The sequence below is a fragment of the Urocitellus parryii genome, chromosome 8, assembly GCF_045843805.1.
Source record: "Urocitellus parryii isolate mUroPar1 chromosome 8, mUroPar1.hap1, whole genome shotgun sequence".
NCBI classification, from domain to species: Eukaryota; Metazoa; Chordata; class Mammalia; order Rodentia; family Sciuridae; genus Urocitellus; species Urocitellus parryii.
In genome coordinates, this window is record NC_135538.1 from 48,528,159 (window position 1) to 48,545,348 (window position 17,190).

Here is a 17,190-nt window from a genome sequence, read left to right on the forward strand (position 1 = left end):
TTCTATAGTTATATTCCAGTCCTGTCTCCTTGTAATGACCTTATTTTTGGATCTTCTTAATGGAATATTGAGATTTTCCAAGCTCCTCAGTCTCTCACTGGTGGAGAAAATCACAGAAGGCTGATCATCTAAGGGTAATTATAGATGTGAATTTTTCACTTGTTCAGTTCTTATCCTATAATATTTCTTGTCTCCTTGGGGAATTTTCAAACTTCAAGGTAAAGTTTACTTTTTATCAATAAGAATCGTCATAGCTGTTCAACATCTGTTAATTAGACTTAGCCAAAGGGGAAAAAATTCTTTTCCATTGCTGAGGATGGAAGCCAGGGCCTTGAGCCTCTAGTCAAGCCCTCTGCCACTGACCTATATCCCCCAGCTGAGCCAAAAGGAAAAAACAAAGCTTAGATTTTTAATCAATATTGAGAGGTATACCTACACAAAATAGAACTAAATGAGCAATCTCATACTCTTAACAAAAGAAACCACTAAATAAAATACCACCAAAAGAAATACCAAAGATTTATACTATAACTATAGAATATATATCAATTTTTGTGCAAAAGGACAAACCCAATTCTGTCAATATATTCAGAAGTTAATAACTTTTTAAAAAGTGTTTACCAAGTGAAATACCCTACACATGAATATCAGTTATTCCCCTACATGAAAGATGCTTGCATAAAGAAGTGAGAATCTGTTCTTTCATTATCTAGTTAACTATCCCCCCCCCTCTCTCTCTCAGAATATGAGCAAATAAATAGTGCCTCTTCAGCCTACCTTTCAGAATTTAAGTTATGGGTAAAATGAACTTATGACTAACATCCTGGTGGATTTTCTTATTTTGCTTGAAAATCAATTGAGTATTAAATCATGATTCACTGGCTTCCTAAAATATCTGTTAGTACTCTGGGGGGAAAAGTGTAAAATAGCCTGCTCTCTGCTTTTTTAAGAGAAGTATTTTTAGTCACTTTCAAAATGTATTTCACAGAGGATGGTTCCTTTTTATCTTTTATTCCTTCTTTTTTTTTAATTTTACAAACTCCTCAACAGATTCAATACCCTGAGAAAACTGGAAAGTATTTATAACCGAACAGCAGTCTATGGAAACCCAAAGGCAATTATTTTATGTATAAATGTGTCTCAGGCAAATTTCAACTTGTTTTTAAGAACCAGAAGATGAAGCTTGCTCAAGAATTTTATACAAGTATAACATTTGCATTCTTTTATTTCCTGGTTTCTCAATTTCTGGATCTCTGCTATCCTAATCATGTTTACCTTTTTCCAGTTTGGAAGCCATTGTCTAGCCACAACTAACATGGAAGCCCTGGAGAACCATGTATGCCTGGTCTTCCTGTGTAGCATAGCACACTCCCACCCCTCTGTCAGCTTGTCTGTAGGCTCCCTTTGCTATTAGACTCCCTTAGGAAATATTCCTCCTATTTTGAAGGTCTAATATCTAGAAATTAATTTGTATTGGGTGTAACTATTTTCCAAAAATAATTGATCCCTACTCAGAAAGGCTTTAGCTGTTAGCTGTTACACCTACTGAATTTTTGCTTCTATTTTGAATATAAATCACTTTTAAAGAGAAATGTAAAATATTTGAAAATATGACAGTGACAATAACAAATGTCATGCATGAGTATTTTTTCATCTAACAGCCCTGTGTATGAGGGTTTTCCATATCATGCAGAACAGCTCCTTTATAATTAATCTGTGCAAATTATGTAGAATTGTGATCAGATACCTAGATCCTATTTCCCACCGTTTTGACATCAATAATATATCTCCTTTTTTTCATTTCTAATCTTATAGAAAAATTGTATCCTAGCCATTGTAAAAGAAAACGAACTTCAACTTTTTAAAAAGGAATAGGAAATGAATTATCAGTATCAGTAAAGTCAGATACCCCTGAACCTCAGTTACTTGCTATAGGATATATAAGACATTTCTTGCCTTCAATATGCTTATAAGTAATTCAAAAAACAAAATATGAAGGGAAAATTAATAACATGAGCCAGTTCTTGGGTTATTGAAAGACAATAGTTCATTCATTCAACAAATATTTATTGAGTGCCTAGTATGTATTAAGCATGTTGTTAAATGCTGTGTATATAAAAATGAGTTAAATAAAACTGTTTTTGTCATATAGATCAATAAGGCTGAAAAATAATGAAAGGTTTGGATGGTGTCAGACCACTGCATCCTGAGACCAGTGGGAAAGCATTGAAGTTTTTTTAAACAATTTAATTGACAGTGATTAAATTTGTGTTTTTAAAAGATCACTGTAGATGCCATGAGTAAAATATAATGTAGAGGAAAAATCTATAATAGGAGACTGAAAGAAATCCTACAGTATTCTGGAAATTAGACATAGTCTTAGAGGTCGTGGTATAAAAGGAAGAAGGAAGAGAGGATGGAGAGAAAAGGATCGAAGTAGAGATTTAAAAATTATTCAGGAAGTAAAATCAAAAGGATTTGAAACTAGATACTGAGCCTCAGGGAGAAAAGAAGGTCAGATCTATTCTGATTCATTATTAAAAGTTTGAAGCCAGCTTGGTTGTTGACTTTTCCAACTGACAGCTGATGGTTCTATTTACATGAACATGGAACATTGGAGGGAAGGTGTGTTTAAGGGGAAGGATTTATGGGCTCTATTATGGACAAACTCAGTTTAAAGAATCCTCAAAACATCCAACTTAAGATGTCATCTAGATGTCATCTAGTTAGAAATGACTGGAGACGAGGAAAAATATTAAGCTAAGAATAAAATTCAAGAGTCATCAAATGATAGTATTATAGACCTTGATGAGTTCTCTTATTAGCATATACAGTAGATAACATAGTGGTTTCCTTAGTATCATCTCATTATGAATTATAAGAATCTCAAAATGTTTCCTGAGAGGAGTGCTGAGTCATACTAAATAAATAAATGGAAAAAGATGAAATATGGATAAGAAAGCAGATGATTATTAAAGAATGAAATGTTATTACTGTTGTTTTGTTTGTTTGGAATTTTTGGTTGTTGTTTTTGTGCTGGGAATTGAACCCAGGGCCTTACCCATGCTCAGCTCTACCACTGAACTACGTACATCCCCAAACATTTTAAATTTTCTTTTAAAACTGGGTCTAAGTTGCCCAGGCTGGCCTAGAACTGCCAACCTCCAAGTAGCTGGGAATACATGTGTGTGTATACATAGCACCCAGCAGCTCTTGTGTTTTAAACAGAAGTAGGATCCAGTGAAATATGTATTAAGGAGTCATGAAGCAATTACAGGACATTTTGCAGTGTTTAGAAAAGTAGGAAATCTGTTAAGGAGTCTATAACAATAGACGAGGAAAAAGATAGTGAGAGCCTGGGGTACAACTGAAGAAGAAATGTTAATGAAAGGGAGATAGTGAAGCAACAAGTGAGAAAAGCATTTTATAGAAAAGAATCCAGGACACAGCAAGATAATAACAAAGAACTCTGGAGTGCTCCAATCTTTTCTACTGAGATTTCAAGTAATGTGAAAGTTTGGCACCAAGGTAAAGATGAGATCCTGCTTCTCTCCTTTCTTAACACTGGACCCTCTTTCTTCAAAACTACCCTGACCTTGGCTTTTCACTCCATTTTGTTCTAACTTAGTTACTAACACCTCGTGTCTCATTATTCTTCATTTGCACAACTTTTGGGGGAGTCAAAATAAGGCAGATTCCCACCTCTGTCACATAAAGGCTGTCCTTGACTCTACAGAATGAGAACTTTCCGTATTGCAGATTATATGCCAAGGAGTTAAAAGATGCCACAATAATCTTTGCAGTGACACTTGCTTTTTAGCAATTTTGGGGGGTGTTTTGTCAACCAGAAAAATCTTCTCTCAAAAAAAAAAAAAAAAAAAAAAGAAAACTAAGTGGTTTAATTCCAGTAGAGTTCCCAAGTAACTGGTGTTGGTTTAGCTGCTTATCAATAACCTAGGGCTGTAGCCTTATTTCTCTGGATATTTATTTACATCATGATGAAAAGACAATAGTTCTACCTATGGAAGAGAAGGGAGAAGGAAGCATCTTTCTGTTTATCTAAAAGCAATATTCTGTCAGGATTTCTTCCCAGCATATTTCACATAATTTATGGGCCAGAATATGACCACTTTGATGTCTGTTTGTGAAACACAGCGAGGAAGAAGGTTAGGAATGGTTTTATGATGGTCAGGAAATAGGTCTTACATGAGAACTACTGTCATACAATGTATTCTGTGCTTGTGTGTGTAGTACATTCTTGTCACTTTATATCTGACATTTTTATTTATTTCTATGTTTTGCTTTCTTCCTACTCTTCAGGAAAATAATTACATGATCGAATACCAATTTTTAAAATAGAAATGTTTTATTCTCTTTTTCTATTAACCACTAACAAATTTCAGCTCAACTCATTCAACAAAGATGCTAGAACTTCAATTTTCCTGAGTAGGCAACACATCTTGGGTAGAAAAAAAATATTATTCTTGTTTATGCCTAATTATCTTGGCAAGTGTTACCCATGTGAAAGACAATATAGCAAAACTACCAGATGATTCCACTGGGATTTAGTATAGTATCCTATTTTATCATTTACAGGGTATAATAGTTTCATATGAAGATGTATTTCCAAGAGACCTCATCAACCTTAACTTAGAGAGAAATTCAGCACCAAAATACAGCACCTGCACATCAAAAATAAGTAATCATATCACTTGATGCAATGTTTAGAAAAAAATCGTCAATTAAAGCAATAGGATTTCTACCAGTATTCTCTGCAGGCAGTATCATCATGAAATTCTGACTTCATAATGACATGAAATTTTAAATGACAACTGTGCTAAATCAGGGAGCAGCAAGCCCAGGCCAAGTTTAAATTTAGTAACAGTGCTAGTTTACTGAAAATAACCTTCTCCATGGATGATTCTCTGTGAATTACAGGTGACCTACTGTTGGTTTTTCTGTTCTGTTTAGAGATAATCAGTTATCTACTGGCTTAAGCATTGGTGGCTTCTCTTCTCATCGGCATTTCTGGTGTCCACCTGAGGAGTCTCCTTGGCCAATCTTAAAACCCTTGGAAATTGAAGAATCCACCACATATATTCTTCTTGATTGTCTCTATCGTATGTTCAAAACTTTCTGGATGAGCACAAGGATTTGAAGGTAAGTGAATTTTGGAGGTAACTCACATACCTATGTAACTTTACATCAAAAGTGAAAAACATTTTTTTAAAAAAAACATATGAAAGTTAAAAGCAGTTGTTAAAGGTCAGAAATAGAGCTGCCATTGTGCAGTTCTACAGAAAAAAAAAGAGAAAATAAATGAAATATAATGTTTAAATTGTTGAATGTCATGAATACATAAGAAAGGCACAGTGGAAATCATGGAAATCCAATAATCATTCACACAAAGAAGCATGACATACAGTGGTTCTTGGACTTTAATATGCCTAACAGTCACATAAAGGTAAGAGAAAGGTCTTTAAAATGCTGATTCCTGGATATAATTCATGGAAACTTTAATTCACTAGGGCTGAATAATGGTCCAGGAATCTGTATTTTTACAGTTACTTAGCCCGAAGTGATCTTGGTGCATTTGGGTCTAGGACCTTGAAGAAACAATGAAATTGGAATTCAGAGTAACATATTTTTCATTTTTAAACCTTTATGTTAAATTGGGCTTTTATAGTATTTGTTTCCTTTAGTCAAGAGAATGAATAAGGAAGGAATAATTTTAGCACAGAGGTACTAAATTAATGCTCCCTTTTAGCCCTCCAATTTGAAATATTAATTCTCTTTAATATTTCCTCTTTTCTTAGATTTTAGAACCAGTTTAACTTTTTTTATTTTAAAATTCATTTTTATTGGTGCCTTATAATTATACATAATACAGGAATTCATTATACCATATTCACGTATGCACATAGCATATTTTGATCTATCTCATTTCCTGTACCTTGCCTTTCCCTTTTCTCTTCCCTCCCTAATTTGCTTGGTCTACTCTGCTGATCTCTCTCCTATTATTATGATTATTTTAATTAGTGCAATATATCATATATTTAATAGGACTCATTGTGGTATATTTATACATGGACCTAGCTTAGTTTGGTAGATTTAATTCCCCAGTACTTCCTCATGCCCACCCTCATTCCTCCCTCTACTCTACTGATGTCCCTTATATTTTCATGAGATCCTTTCTTTAAAAAAAATTTAATATTCTCTTTTACAATTCAACATGATGAGCTCATTCCCAATTGCCCCTGTCTTTCTTTCATAGTGATAACCCTGATATTGTTCTCCTTAGATATCACTCTGTCCTGTGTAATGTTTTGATTTATTTAGATGCTTAGGGTTATTGAATGTAATTACACGAAATGTCTAGAAGATAAAATATAATGAGTTAGTGCTGGGTTGGCCAAATATTCTTATATTTTGAGGGTTGCATTTTTTTCTCTTCAATTTGAAAACTCAGGACTAGACTGAAAAAGAACAGATCTGCTTAACACATTTATCATTACTTTTAGTTGTTTGTAGACAAGAACTTAGAAATCATGTTACCACATGAAGGTAACATGACCAGTTACAAGTGCATTTAGTGAATATCACTTTCTTGTATTTCTACTTCCTATCTCAGTTAGCAAACTTTTCATCATTGGTGTTTTAAGTTTTTAAAAGTTTTAATTATAATCTACATTCAGATTTTAAACTGTGATTATTCCTTAAAGGTTCAATATGATATTATTTTAGAGTAAAAAATGAAATTTTTAATCCTTTTATTGAATTTCAGGCTTAATGACATTTTTCTCTAACAGTCTTTGAATGCAGTTCTTCACATTGTGTCAAATTGCTTGGCCATAAACTATGAAAGGCAAAAACAAATCCCTTCATCAGAAGGAAGTGTATCCTTATAGTGTTAATTAAGCTACACATGTTAGCTATTACTATTAAACATAAAAAATTGATTACAGTCATCTGCATAAAATAAAAGAGTTTTTGTCAAGTAATAAAAATTAAAGATTTACAAACTTGGATTAACAATAATAATAGTTTCACATGCATTTGTTATCAAAATTGTTCTGAATTACATGATAATTACATCTGAACATAAAATGCTAAAATTTATAGTACAAACATCATAAAAAATCCTACAGAGCATAAGTTATGATTGAATAAGTTCCTCAAAGCTTTTAGTGCAAATCTTCTGTAATACTTTAATTTCAGAAAAACAAAGAAACTATTTTTTCTATTTCCTGTCTCTCCATATTTCTCTCACACATGTTCTCTGTCTCTCTTTTTTTCTTTCTCTCTTTTTATTACCTTTTATTCTTTTTTTCTTTTTTCTTTGCAGAGGAGCAGGTGGACAGAGAGTAGAATTGTGTCCTCAAGCAAGTCATGTTCATTATCACTGGTGTACTTACCAGTGTGTTTTTAAATTGTGGTTCCCTAAAGACACTTTACAACACAGTTTCAGGAATCTTGAGTGAGGCAGTCTAAATATGCAGCACATAAAGTCTACAACATATTACAGAAACTTTATAGAATCATAGAAGCATAAAGTTTTAGATTCACTGAGGATAATTGAGTTCTTGTAGTCTGATCCCCTCATGTATGATAGCATTCTTTTCTCCTTCAAACTTGTCATAAAAAAGTCTCACACAAAGAACAGTAAACAATCTGGTCAGATATAACTGAGCAAGGATCCTAAGTGAGTATTTTTCAATAATGTTTTCTTGGGTAAGAATGGTAGGAGAAAATTTTCCTCCACGACGAAAGTTAAAGACATGAAGAAAATACATAAGTACTTATAAATGTAATTGAATTTAAAATTCTTAGTTATTTTCCTTGTCACTGTGTAATCTGTAATGTCATTAATCTAGAAATAGAAATAGCCAATTTAGCTTTAATTCAGGCTTGGTCAACTTTATCTGAAAATCTGATATTGAAAGTGAAAAAGGACCTAAAGTAAGACACTGCTTTAGAACAGAAGAATTATCTGGGACCATCAGCATAAGAGAAAGTAGACTTAAATATCTAAAAAGCTCTTGGGAGCATTGTGAAATTGAATAACAATAAAAATCTGTGGATTATACAAACAGATTAGAATTTGTTTATTATTTTCAATTTAAGTTGAAAAGCTATCAAAATTTATATAGTAAAAGTATAATTTATTACTAACACTGAAAAATAGTCATATTTTATATAAATAAATACAAGAAGCTACAAAAGCACATTATGGTATTGCCCCATTTTCATTTAAAATATTAGAAATGAAAAGAGAGAAAATCTAAAGGAATAAAATACTATTTAATCACAATATTGATAGTTATCCTCAATTGATAAAATTATGGGTGACTTTTTAATCTCCTCTTGGGATTTGTAAAACTTGTTTTCCTAAAGCATGATGGATCCTTTTTTTTTTTTTTTTTTTTTTTTTTTTGGTACCAGGAATTGAATCCAAGGTTGCTTAACCACTGAGCCACATCCCCCTTTTATTTTTTATTTTTTTATTTATTTTGAGACAGGATCTCACTAAGTTGCTGAGGCTGGCTTTGAATTTGAGATCTTTCAACCTCAGCTTCCTGAGCTACTGGGATTACAGGTATGCAGCACCGTGCCTGGCTTAAAACATGTATTCTTAAAATAACTTTAAAATGTTTCTGAACACGTGGAACAATTCTCATTTATCTGGAAATTTTACTTCTTAGCACTATAAGGAAATCCTACTAGTGGTTGTTTAAAATAACACAGCAAGGCTCTCCTGCATCTTATATTAATCTTATTTGAATATAAGAATAGTACTTCTAGTTAGAGCAAAATAATTTTTAGATATAATGTTTTATTTGTAGACTATTGCAGTAGAAAAAAAAGTTTTCTGTTTCCCTCTTCATTAAACACTGATAATATAGCAATTCATTCCTTGGAAATAATCTTTAGTTCGTGGATCTGATAATTCCAATGTGCTTCCGAGAATTTTCTAACCATGGTAGCTTGTTTCATTTGGAAGATAATTTTATGTGTTTGGTTATGTCAGTGTTAATATGTCTTTGTTCTTCAAATCTCTAGTGTAACATACGGTTAGTCTCACCATTATTACTACCAGCTGTGGTTGGCCTATGATTTCGTTCATTCTGTCTGATTCCAAAGTAATTAGCTCTTTAGTTTAATGACAATATTTGTTAATTGGCTTTTAGGGCCAAATTCTGCTGTTAGAGAGTGGGTGGTGTATTTCAAGATAGAATCTGGCTCTTATGTTTTAAGCATAAACTGTCTATTTTTATCTCAAAATAATGGTTGAAATTATTGAGGAAAGAAAGCTAAGTCTGCATTTTCTGAAGTTTCTCCTTTTCAAGAAATAGAAAATAAAAGTGACAATTTATGTATTTAACAGCAAACCTACTGAAAGTTCTTTGATTCAGCTATCCCAAGTGTGTCATTCCACAGTTGGAATATGGAATGAAATGATAATTATCAGACTCTAGGTACTTTTTTTTTTTTTGTACTGAAGATTGAACCTAGGGATGCTCAACCACTGAGCCACATCCCCCAGCCCTTTTTATATTTGTTTAGAGACAGGGTCTCACTGAGTTGCTAACTGCCTCACTAAATTGCTGAGGCTGGCTTTGAACTTGCATCCTCCTCTCTCAGCTTCCTGAGCCACAGGGATTACAGCCATGTGCCACTGCACCCGGCAAAGTACCTTTTTAAATGTGGGGCATAAACTGAGTCCTTTATGTGCAGAGAAACATTTTTGATCTTTGTGTTTTTGGAAGTCCTAGTGAAGTGGAAAGTCCTTGCCTGGAAGTCATTGGTGTTCTCAGTCTGACTCACCTTCCTGATGGTGGCCTGACCTTGAGGAAATCTCTTTAAGTTTCTCTCTGCACCTCAGTTTCTTCAAACTCATTTGAGGCCCTTGCATCAGGTGATCCCAGGGGTCCTCTCTAGCCATGATATGATCCCTCCAGGGTGCTATGTGGGATGTGCAGGGATGGTAAGGAGACCACAATGATTTGTATTAACTGAAAGAACCAAACTTTAACAAAACATTAAGTCTACTGGTAGGTACTTTGGAAATATTTTGTCTTTCTTCTTCAATGACTTGTTTAAACATTTTTTTCAATGACTTGTTATTTTATCCTGGAAAACAAAAATATTTGAAACATTTTATATAGGAAAGACCACAGGCTACTTGGAAGTTTTCAAGGAGGCACATTTTATCAACTTAAAAAGAAGAGACATCCAACAAAGAATTGGGTGCCATGGTAGATAATAAATTTGCCATCATTATGGAAAAAAAAGCATCAATGGCTGTGCTTCAGGTATAAAGGATAGAGGCAAATACTCTGCATGTACAAGAATTCAGAAAGTATTCTCCTGAGCTCCTTTCGGAAATGGCTATTAGCAGACAAACTTGGTCCAACCAAGAAATGACTGTAGAAACTACTACAAAAGAACTGTTCATGAGTGTTAAGTGCATTTAACTCTAGAACTAAACATAAAATAAATATGGAGATGAGGGTGACAGACCAGAATGTAAAAGCAGAATATCCTGACAATGAAGAACAAGAACAACTAACAAAAATCAGTAGGACACAATAGGAAGAAGTTTCTATAAGGAGAACATTAGCTGATTGCTTTTCAGTATCTGTGACTCACTAGATTTCACTTAAACTTGACAAATCAAATTACAGAAACGTTAAGTGTGCCTAAGAATATGAAAGAAGGTTCCTGGGAAGGTATAATTGCCCAATATTCGCTGGTAAAGAATGGGAGGGAGGGAGAGGAAAATGTGTTACTTTTCCTATTTACTAGTAGGAAAATAATAAATATTCTAAAGATATAAAAGATCAGAGTTATTATGTAAAGGTATAAATTTCCCACTTACTAAATGTTTCTAAAATCTACAAATGTTGAGAAATAAAACAGACCATATAATGAAGTACTTTTTCAAAACCTTTTACAGAAAGCCTAAAATTTTATGAGAGAATATCTTTGTCACCTTCCATATTGATAAATGTGAAGAAATACATTTATTTATTTAAATGTAAGTATTTTCAAACTAGATCACAGTATAAAACCCAATTTTAAATGTATACAAGAATACAACTAAGCCCAGTTATTTAAATTTTTTTAATGAAAAGATAGGTAAAGATGTACTCAAAAAAATGCAACCTCAAAATATTAGAAGTAAGAATCCTAATATCCAAAAAGGTGAAATTCAGAGCCAAAAAGTATTAACTAAGACTAAAGAGGGACTCTAAAATCAATGCCTGTACATAATGAGGACATATCATAATTTTGTTGGTTACCGTAACAATTTATTCAACAAATAAATGTTACTCCTTAAAACAACCCAAGAAATAGACCATTTTTAAGGTAGTGTACTAAATCAAAATGTTATCTTCTGTATTAAAGCAAAGTATACTGAAATTTTATCTTCAAGACAAAGTATTTCTATATCAAAAACAATTAAAACTGCTTACTAACAAAAATTTCTTGCCTAGTCACTTCTTTTTAAAATTATCTGCAAAAAGGGGTTACAAGTCCCTTCTCTTTTTGAAAAGAAAGATAGCAGTCTTGCACTACTGCTGGAAATGGATACATAAAATTTATTTGATTTGAAGGCAAGTGAAATGTTCAGAATCCCCCACACCCAAACAGGTATTCTTAACAGCAGGATATAATTTCAGAGTTTTTGCAGTCAAGAGGTTTCTGCTGAGCAAAAATTCTCATTCAATTTAGGAATGCAGATTATAATAATTTTCCTATCCTTCTCACAGCAGGTTTCCTGCCTTCATTTTGAAGACTCCTAAGTTCAGTAAGAAACAACTAGGGAACTTCAGGTCCAAGTAGCACATCCTTTACACACAGTCTATTAACTCAACTTACTTACAATGCAAAGCTGCTTGGCTTCACTAGTGAAATGGAATACAGTCAAATTGCTTTGCTAATGTAATACCTATTTGTAATAAATGCAAATTGGTTTATGATGGCAAACTTTGTAGAGCATGAAAAATTATGAAGGAAAAACCTTATTTTTTTCTGACCTAAAACTATGAAGAAATGTCATGTATGTTGGCATGTGACACTTCTATTAAAAGGAAAGGAAAATATATTCAAAAATGAAACCTTAATACATTGACCTTCACAATATATTACTTCAGAAAAAAAAATTTAATGAACCTATTATATTTTATCATAGCATTTTTCCTAGATAGCATATTTTTTCTAACTTATATAAATTTTCTCCAGTTTAATTTCTTTCTTTCTATTAGATCTCAATCATGTGGATCAAAATTTCCTTACAGTATTTGAGAAAGTAAAGATAGTTCAAATATCATCTTTTTTTGCTATTAGAATATTCATAGTTGTATAAATGCAATTGAATTTACATAAAATACACAGTACTCTGGCATAGGTCACTAAGACATTGGTCTTATCCTTTGGATAAGTAAATTCAAGATGGCTATTTATTCAAGTTGGCCAAAGTCAAATGGATAATATGATGTCAGAGCCAACATTTTACAACCATAAACTGTTCTCTCCATGACCTTGCTGAGGTCGTTCACTTTGCTCTTCCATCATTCTCTCTTCCTCATGAGTACATCCACATTGTGTCACGACAGCTATGTGTTCACTGTGTCTAACCAACATGGCCAAATGTAATAATTTATTTTTATAGCAGAAAAAAATGAATGTCTACCCAAGTTCAATAGGAACTTTATGAACTATACTGACCTGACTGTGTGTGTGTGTGTTCTTGTGCAAAGAGTTGTACATATGGTATGCATTGTACAGAGACTTCAGCTAAGAATCAAAGCCCACAGCTGGATACATTATAATTCAATACATACTTCATTTCTTCATTCATTCAGCAAATGGAACACAAATAGTTAATAACTGGTATGTGCCAGACTGTTCTATAACTTGAGATTCATCATTGAACAAAACAGCCAAAAACATATCTGTTTTCATGGCATTCTGTTGAGGTTTGGCAGATAGTAAAAGATCATCATAACAAGTAAGTGAGTTGTAGAATATCATAAGGTATAAAATATAAATAAGAGATAAATAGATAAGGAACAGCACGACAGGATGTGGGAAATGGGATTGACCCAACACGTTTGCACTAATTCTTCTAGCAAATGATTTTCTGTGTTCAGACTGGTTGTCTTAAAATAAGAATATGTGGATTCAATTTAGAGGGCAGAGTCATTACTAAATGACTATTGCACAAATTTTATTTTAGTGATAATCTTGATGTTTATATTTGAAATTGTTACTTTATAATTTCCCCAAGTTAAATCAGTTAACCACATGCATTTTCTAATGTTAATCTTTGTGTTTATTCATTTTTTAAATAAGTGGGCTATGAAGAATTATTCTCTAAGAAATTCTTTGGGACTTCCAAAGGGATCAGACAATGAAGAAATCATAAATTAATACTTCTTTCTTTTTTCTTATAGTCTATAACTCATGGAGTCATTTTAAATTACCATAGTGTCAGTAAAACTACAGTCCTTGTCAGTAATGTTAAGCTAAGCCCAATTAGTTCAAAATGACCCAAATGGCAGGTAAGAGTATGTTATCTTATAGGATTAACTTGGATCTGCAGAAGTGGAACTATTGAATAAAACTCTCAAAAGTGAGGACCAATCTTTAAATTCGAAAACATAGCTTTAAAAAATAATTCCTAAGTTATTTCATTTTATGGTGCCACTTTAGGAAATATTTTCATGCTTGAGCAGGAATTCTAGTTCGATTCTACCTTTATCTTCCAGATGTGAAAACTGAGTCCCAGGGAGGATTATTCTGTGAAGGTTCAGTGATGTATGCAGGTACAAGAAGCCAATTAATAGAACTGGGACAGAAACTTGTTTTTATAAATCTCATTCTCGTCTGTTTTTCATCAGACGAGTGCATCATCTGAACCTGAGATTTTCCATGTCCTGTTATCAAAATAACGACTTCCTGAGAAGTAGTAGGAATGGTTGACAATTTCTTTGAATTTCACAAAGTGATCTGCTTAGTGAATGTGCCTAAGCTCCAAGAAATGGCTTCATAGATTTAAAGACCTCTTTTGCACTACTGGAATGTTACTTTTTCTTTTTTAATAAGAATGATCTTTTGAGATTTTTTTTCTCTGAAAAATAAATGAAATTTTTAATAAGCCATGAAATGACTTACCCATTAATCAATATATATGGCACACAAATGAAATACAACTATATTATTTTTCAATGAATGATGGGAGGAGAAAATTGTTAGTAAACTGCTGAGTTTAGGAAACAACTAAAATACCATCTGTGCCCTGGATTCCTCAGAGTTCTTAGGAAATGATACAGAGTCATGTGAAAACTCTCTGAACCCTCATAAGGGAAAATTACATAACTCACTGGAAAATAATTTCGGTAGATTTAATAGACCAGAGGGGTAATATATTCAAAACACAAACACTGTCTGCTAAGCCTAGGGAATTTCATACACAACAAAATTAAACAATTAAAGCAATATCAATTTATTTTCAAAGATGAATTCTAGCTTAAGCATTAAAATACATCTTAAAACATTGTACACTTTCTTATAAATTCTTACAAACAGGTTCTAAATTCTCTTGTAATGAAGGATATAGACATCGCATTATCTAATGAAATGCTGGAGGTTTCTCCCTGCACAGAATATAATTTTCATATGTATTTCCAGCCCTACCATTTATTACACCAATAGAATTTAACTTTTAAGTAAATTTAAAAGTATGTATAACGTTAGACACAGGGCTCCGTATGATTGATGAGGATGATTATAGAAAGCGACAATGAACACCTAGGGTCCAGAAGACTTAATGAGCACTTTGTGAACTTTTCAAGGTTTTGATCGTTTTGTCCGATAGTGAGAAACAGAAAAATAATCCATCCAGCTTTTACTCCTGTTATTGTAAATCCTATAAGACAGTAAGACTAGAAGCTGAAAACCAGCTCTTCTATCTATTCCTATATCCACAATGCTCATTATTTAAAATTTTTTTATTGATGGGTAAAGTCAATTGAAATTTGTAATTTTAAGCTAGAGCTGGTTCTTATTAATGCTGTGGCTATTAGCATTTTAGCATTAGGAATGTTAGACAAAATATTTCTTATTTTCGATAACCAAAAATAAGCTAATATATTTCAGATTACAATGCAAGAAAAGCTATGAAAATAACTAATTTATGCTTATTTTTGATTGATTGAGTTCATTTTGTCTAAAGCCCTTAGTGATATCCTTGGAAATTTCTATTCTTCCTTTCTTTCTCCCTCTTCCCCTATGAATATAGATGTGATTTAGAAGGCAACAGCATTTTTTGCATATTTCTCCCCAAAGGAACATTGTTTTCCTATTTTTAGTCCCCTCATAGATGAATTGTCCTCTAATCAGCAAGGGGATTAGTGGGCCACTTGTCCTACTCTATCTAAACCTTTGGGGTCCAAGAGTGTTGTAATTTCCTCTTGGGAAGAGTAAAATTGAACACACCTTTGCATTTCACTGTCTTTTCACACATTATGTAAATTGCAAAGAATAAAAATAATGTGATTGGAAGTATGGTTTGACAGACAATATAATACAATATAACATCAAAATACTTATGAGGTAGAAATAGTGCCTTGGGGCACCACATTTATTGTGAATGACTGCTTGCATTTACACCTTTTTGTGTAGAGTTTATACTTGCATAATAAATCATGCACTATGGAGAATAGAATTGTTTTTAAAACTGTCTACTTATCACTTTATGGGTAACAAAGACATGTCAAATGCAGCTTCAATCTTTTTGGAGAAATAATACACAGAAGCGTTAGAAGTCAGATTGCACAGGAATTAATAATAACAGAAATTTCTATATAGTGTGACATACCATTATGAATTCTCTTACCTTTTATATGTAAATAAATTCAGTGCATTCAGAAGCTTAAGCAAAAAAGAAAAAAGAGAATGAAAAATAGTACCAAAAAAAAGTCTTATTCATGTTTTGACAACAAGAATATATTTCCTAATGATTTGACTTTGGACACTGGAAAGTGAGGTGTTTGATTCTCATCAGTGATCAAATAATACAACCCTTATAGACTTAATAAGGACATTGCATTTCCCATTTCTTCAGGCTGTTGAAATCTCAGCTTACCCTCAGCTTATCAGGAAACCGCATCTTTCCTCCAAAACTTCACCTACTGATGGGCTTAAGCATCCTTTCAACCAAGTTGTCCCCTTTTCCGAAAGAAAAACAATTTTCAATGTTGAGGTTTTGAATATTTTTTTAGTTTCTGAAAAAAATTGTTCATACTGATGTATGTTTGAATAAATATCAAACACATTTGTCACTGAAACAAGAACTAATTAGGTAATGAAATTAAAATATTCTTTTTAATTTCATTTTGTACTTTGACATCAAGAACTTCCACTTATAGGAAGTATAACATTTAAATATGTAGCTTAATGCTTGTTAGAAACCTACAGAAAGATAATTTGAATGTTAGACTAACCCTAAACTCATTTTAATGCAAAGGGATCAGGAAGTCCCATTTTTTTCTAGGTTGGTGGTACACCAATCCATGGTTGGATTTCCTGGTAACACGAAAGGTGGTATAGGATAGTAATTAAGGATGTAAGCTTTGATATCAGAATGCCTAAATTGAAATCCCCAATTTTGCTCTTTACTGTGTGACCTTTGGAACCCTCAATTTGCTAAGTCTAAATTTCTTCATATGGAAAATGCAGATGATAATATGCCAATATCATAGGACTATTGGAATTAGAGATGGTTCATGTAAAGTCCTTTGTAAGGCTCAATAGGTCTATACTGCCTTCATTTTTACCACTCTACATGGCCTCTCTTATTTTCACAAAAATGAAGTCATATCATATAGCACTGTAAATCTAATTTGTTTCTTTATTTAAAATTGTTTCCATTACTTGAAAATGAAGTCACATAAATATATAACTTTATAAAATGACACATATATATAGTCTATATGTAGACATAGCATACAGATAGTGAAAATATTCAAATGATTTTATTTAATAGAATACTTTCACTGTGCAGATAATGGTTGCTTTACACCTGCAGCTTTGGAATATAATTTAAGTGGCAACCTAATGGTTTTGTCATCATAACCACATAAAAGGTCTGGCAAGAGGCGTAAATTTGCACATATGGGCATT

The 17,190-nt window shown here is 32.6% G+C and overlaps 1 protein-coding gene and 1 long non-coding RNA gene across 4 annotated transcripts in view; one reads left to right on the top strand and one right to left on the bottom strand.

Moving 5' to 3' along the window:
- Window positions 1-17,190, bottom strand: part of LOC113187325 (uncharacterized) — a 132,906-nt gene that overhangs the window by 64,619 nt on the left and 51,097 nt on the right. The gene's annotated exons all lie outside the window — the stretch shown is intronic.
- Hs3st5 (heparan sulfate-glucosamine 3-sulfotransferase 5) overlaps window positions 4,928-17,190 on the top strand; it is a 159,191-nt gene continuing 146,928 nt past the window's right edge. For 2 of the 3 annotated variants that reach the window (XM_077801960.1, XM_077801961.1), the window contains exons 1-2: window positions 4,928-5,160; window positions 8,520-8,596. The gene's annotated coding sequence lies outside the window, so the exon portion shown is untranslated. The remainder of the gene's footprint in view (window positions 5,161-8,519; window positions 8,597-17,190) is intronic. The other variant, XM_026395061.2, reaches the window with a different exon arrangement.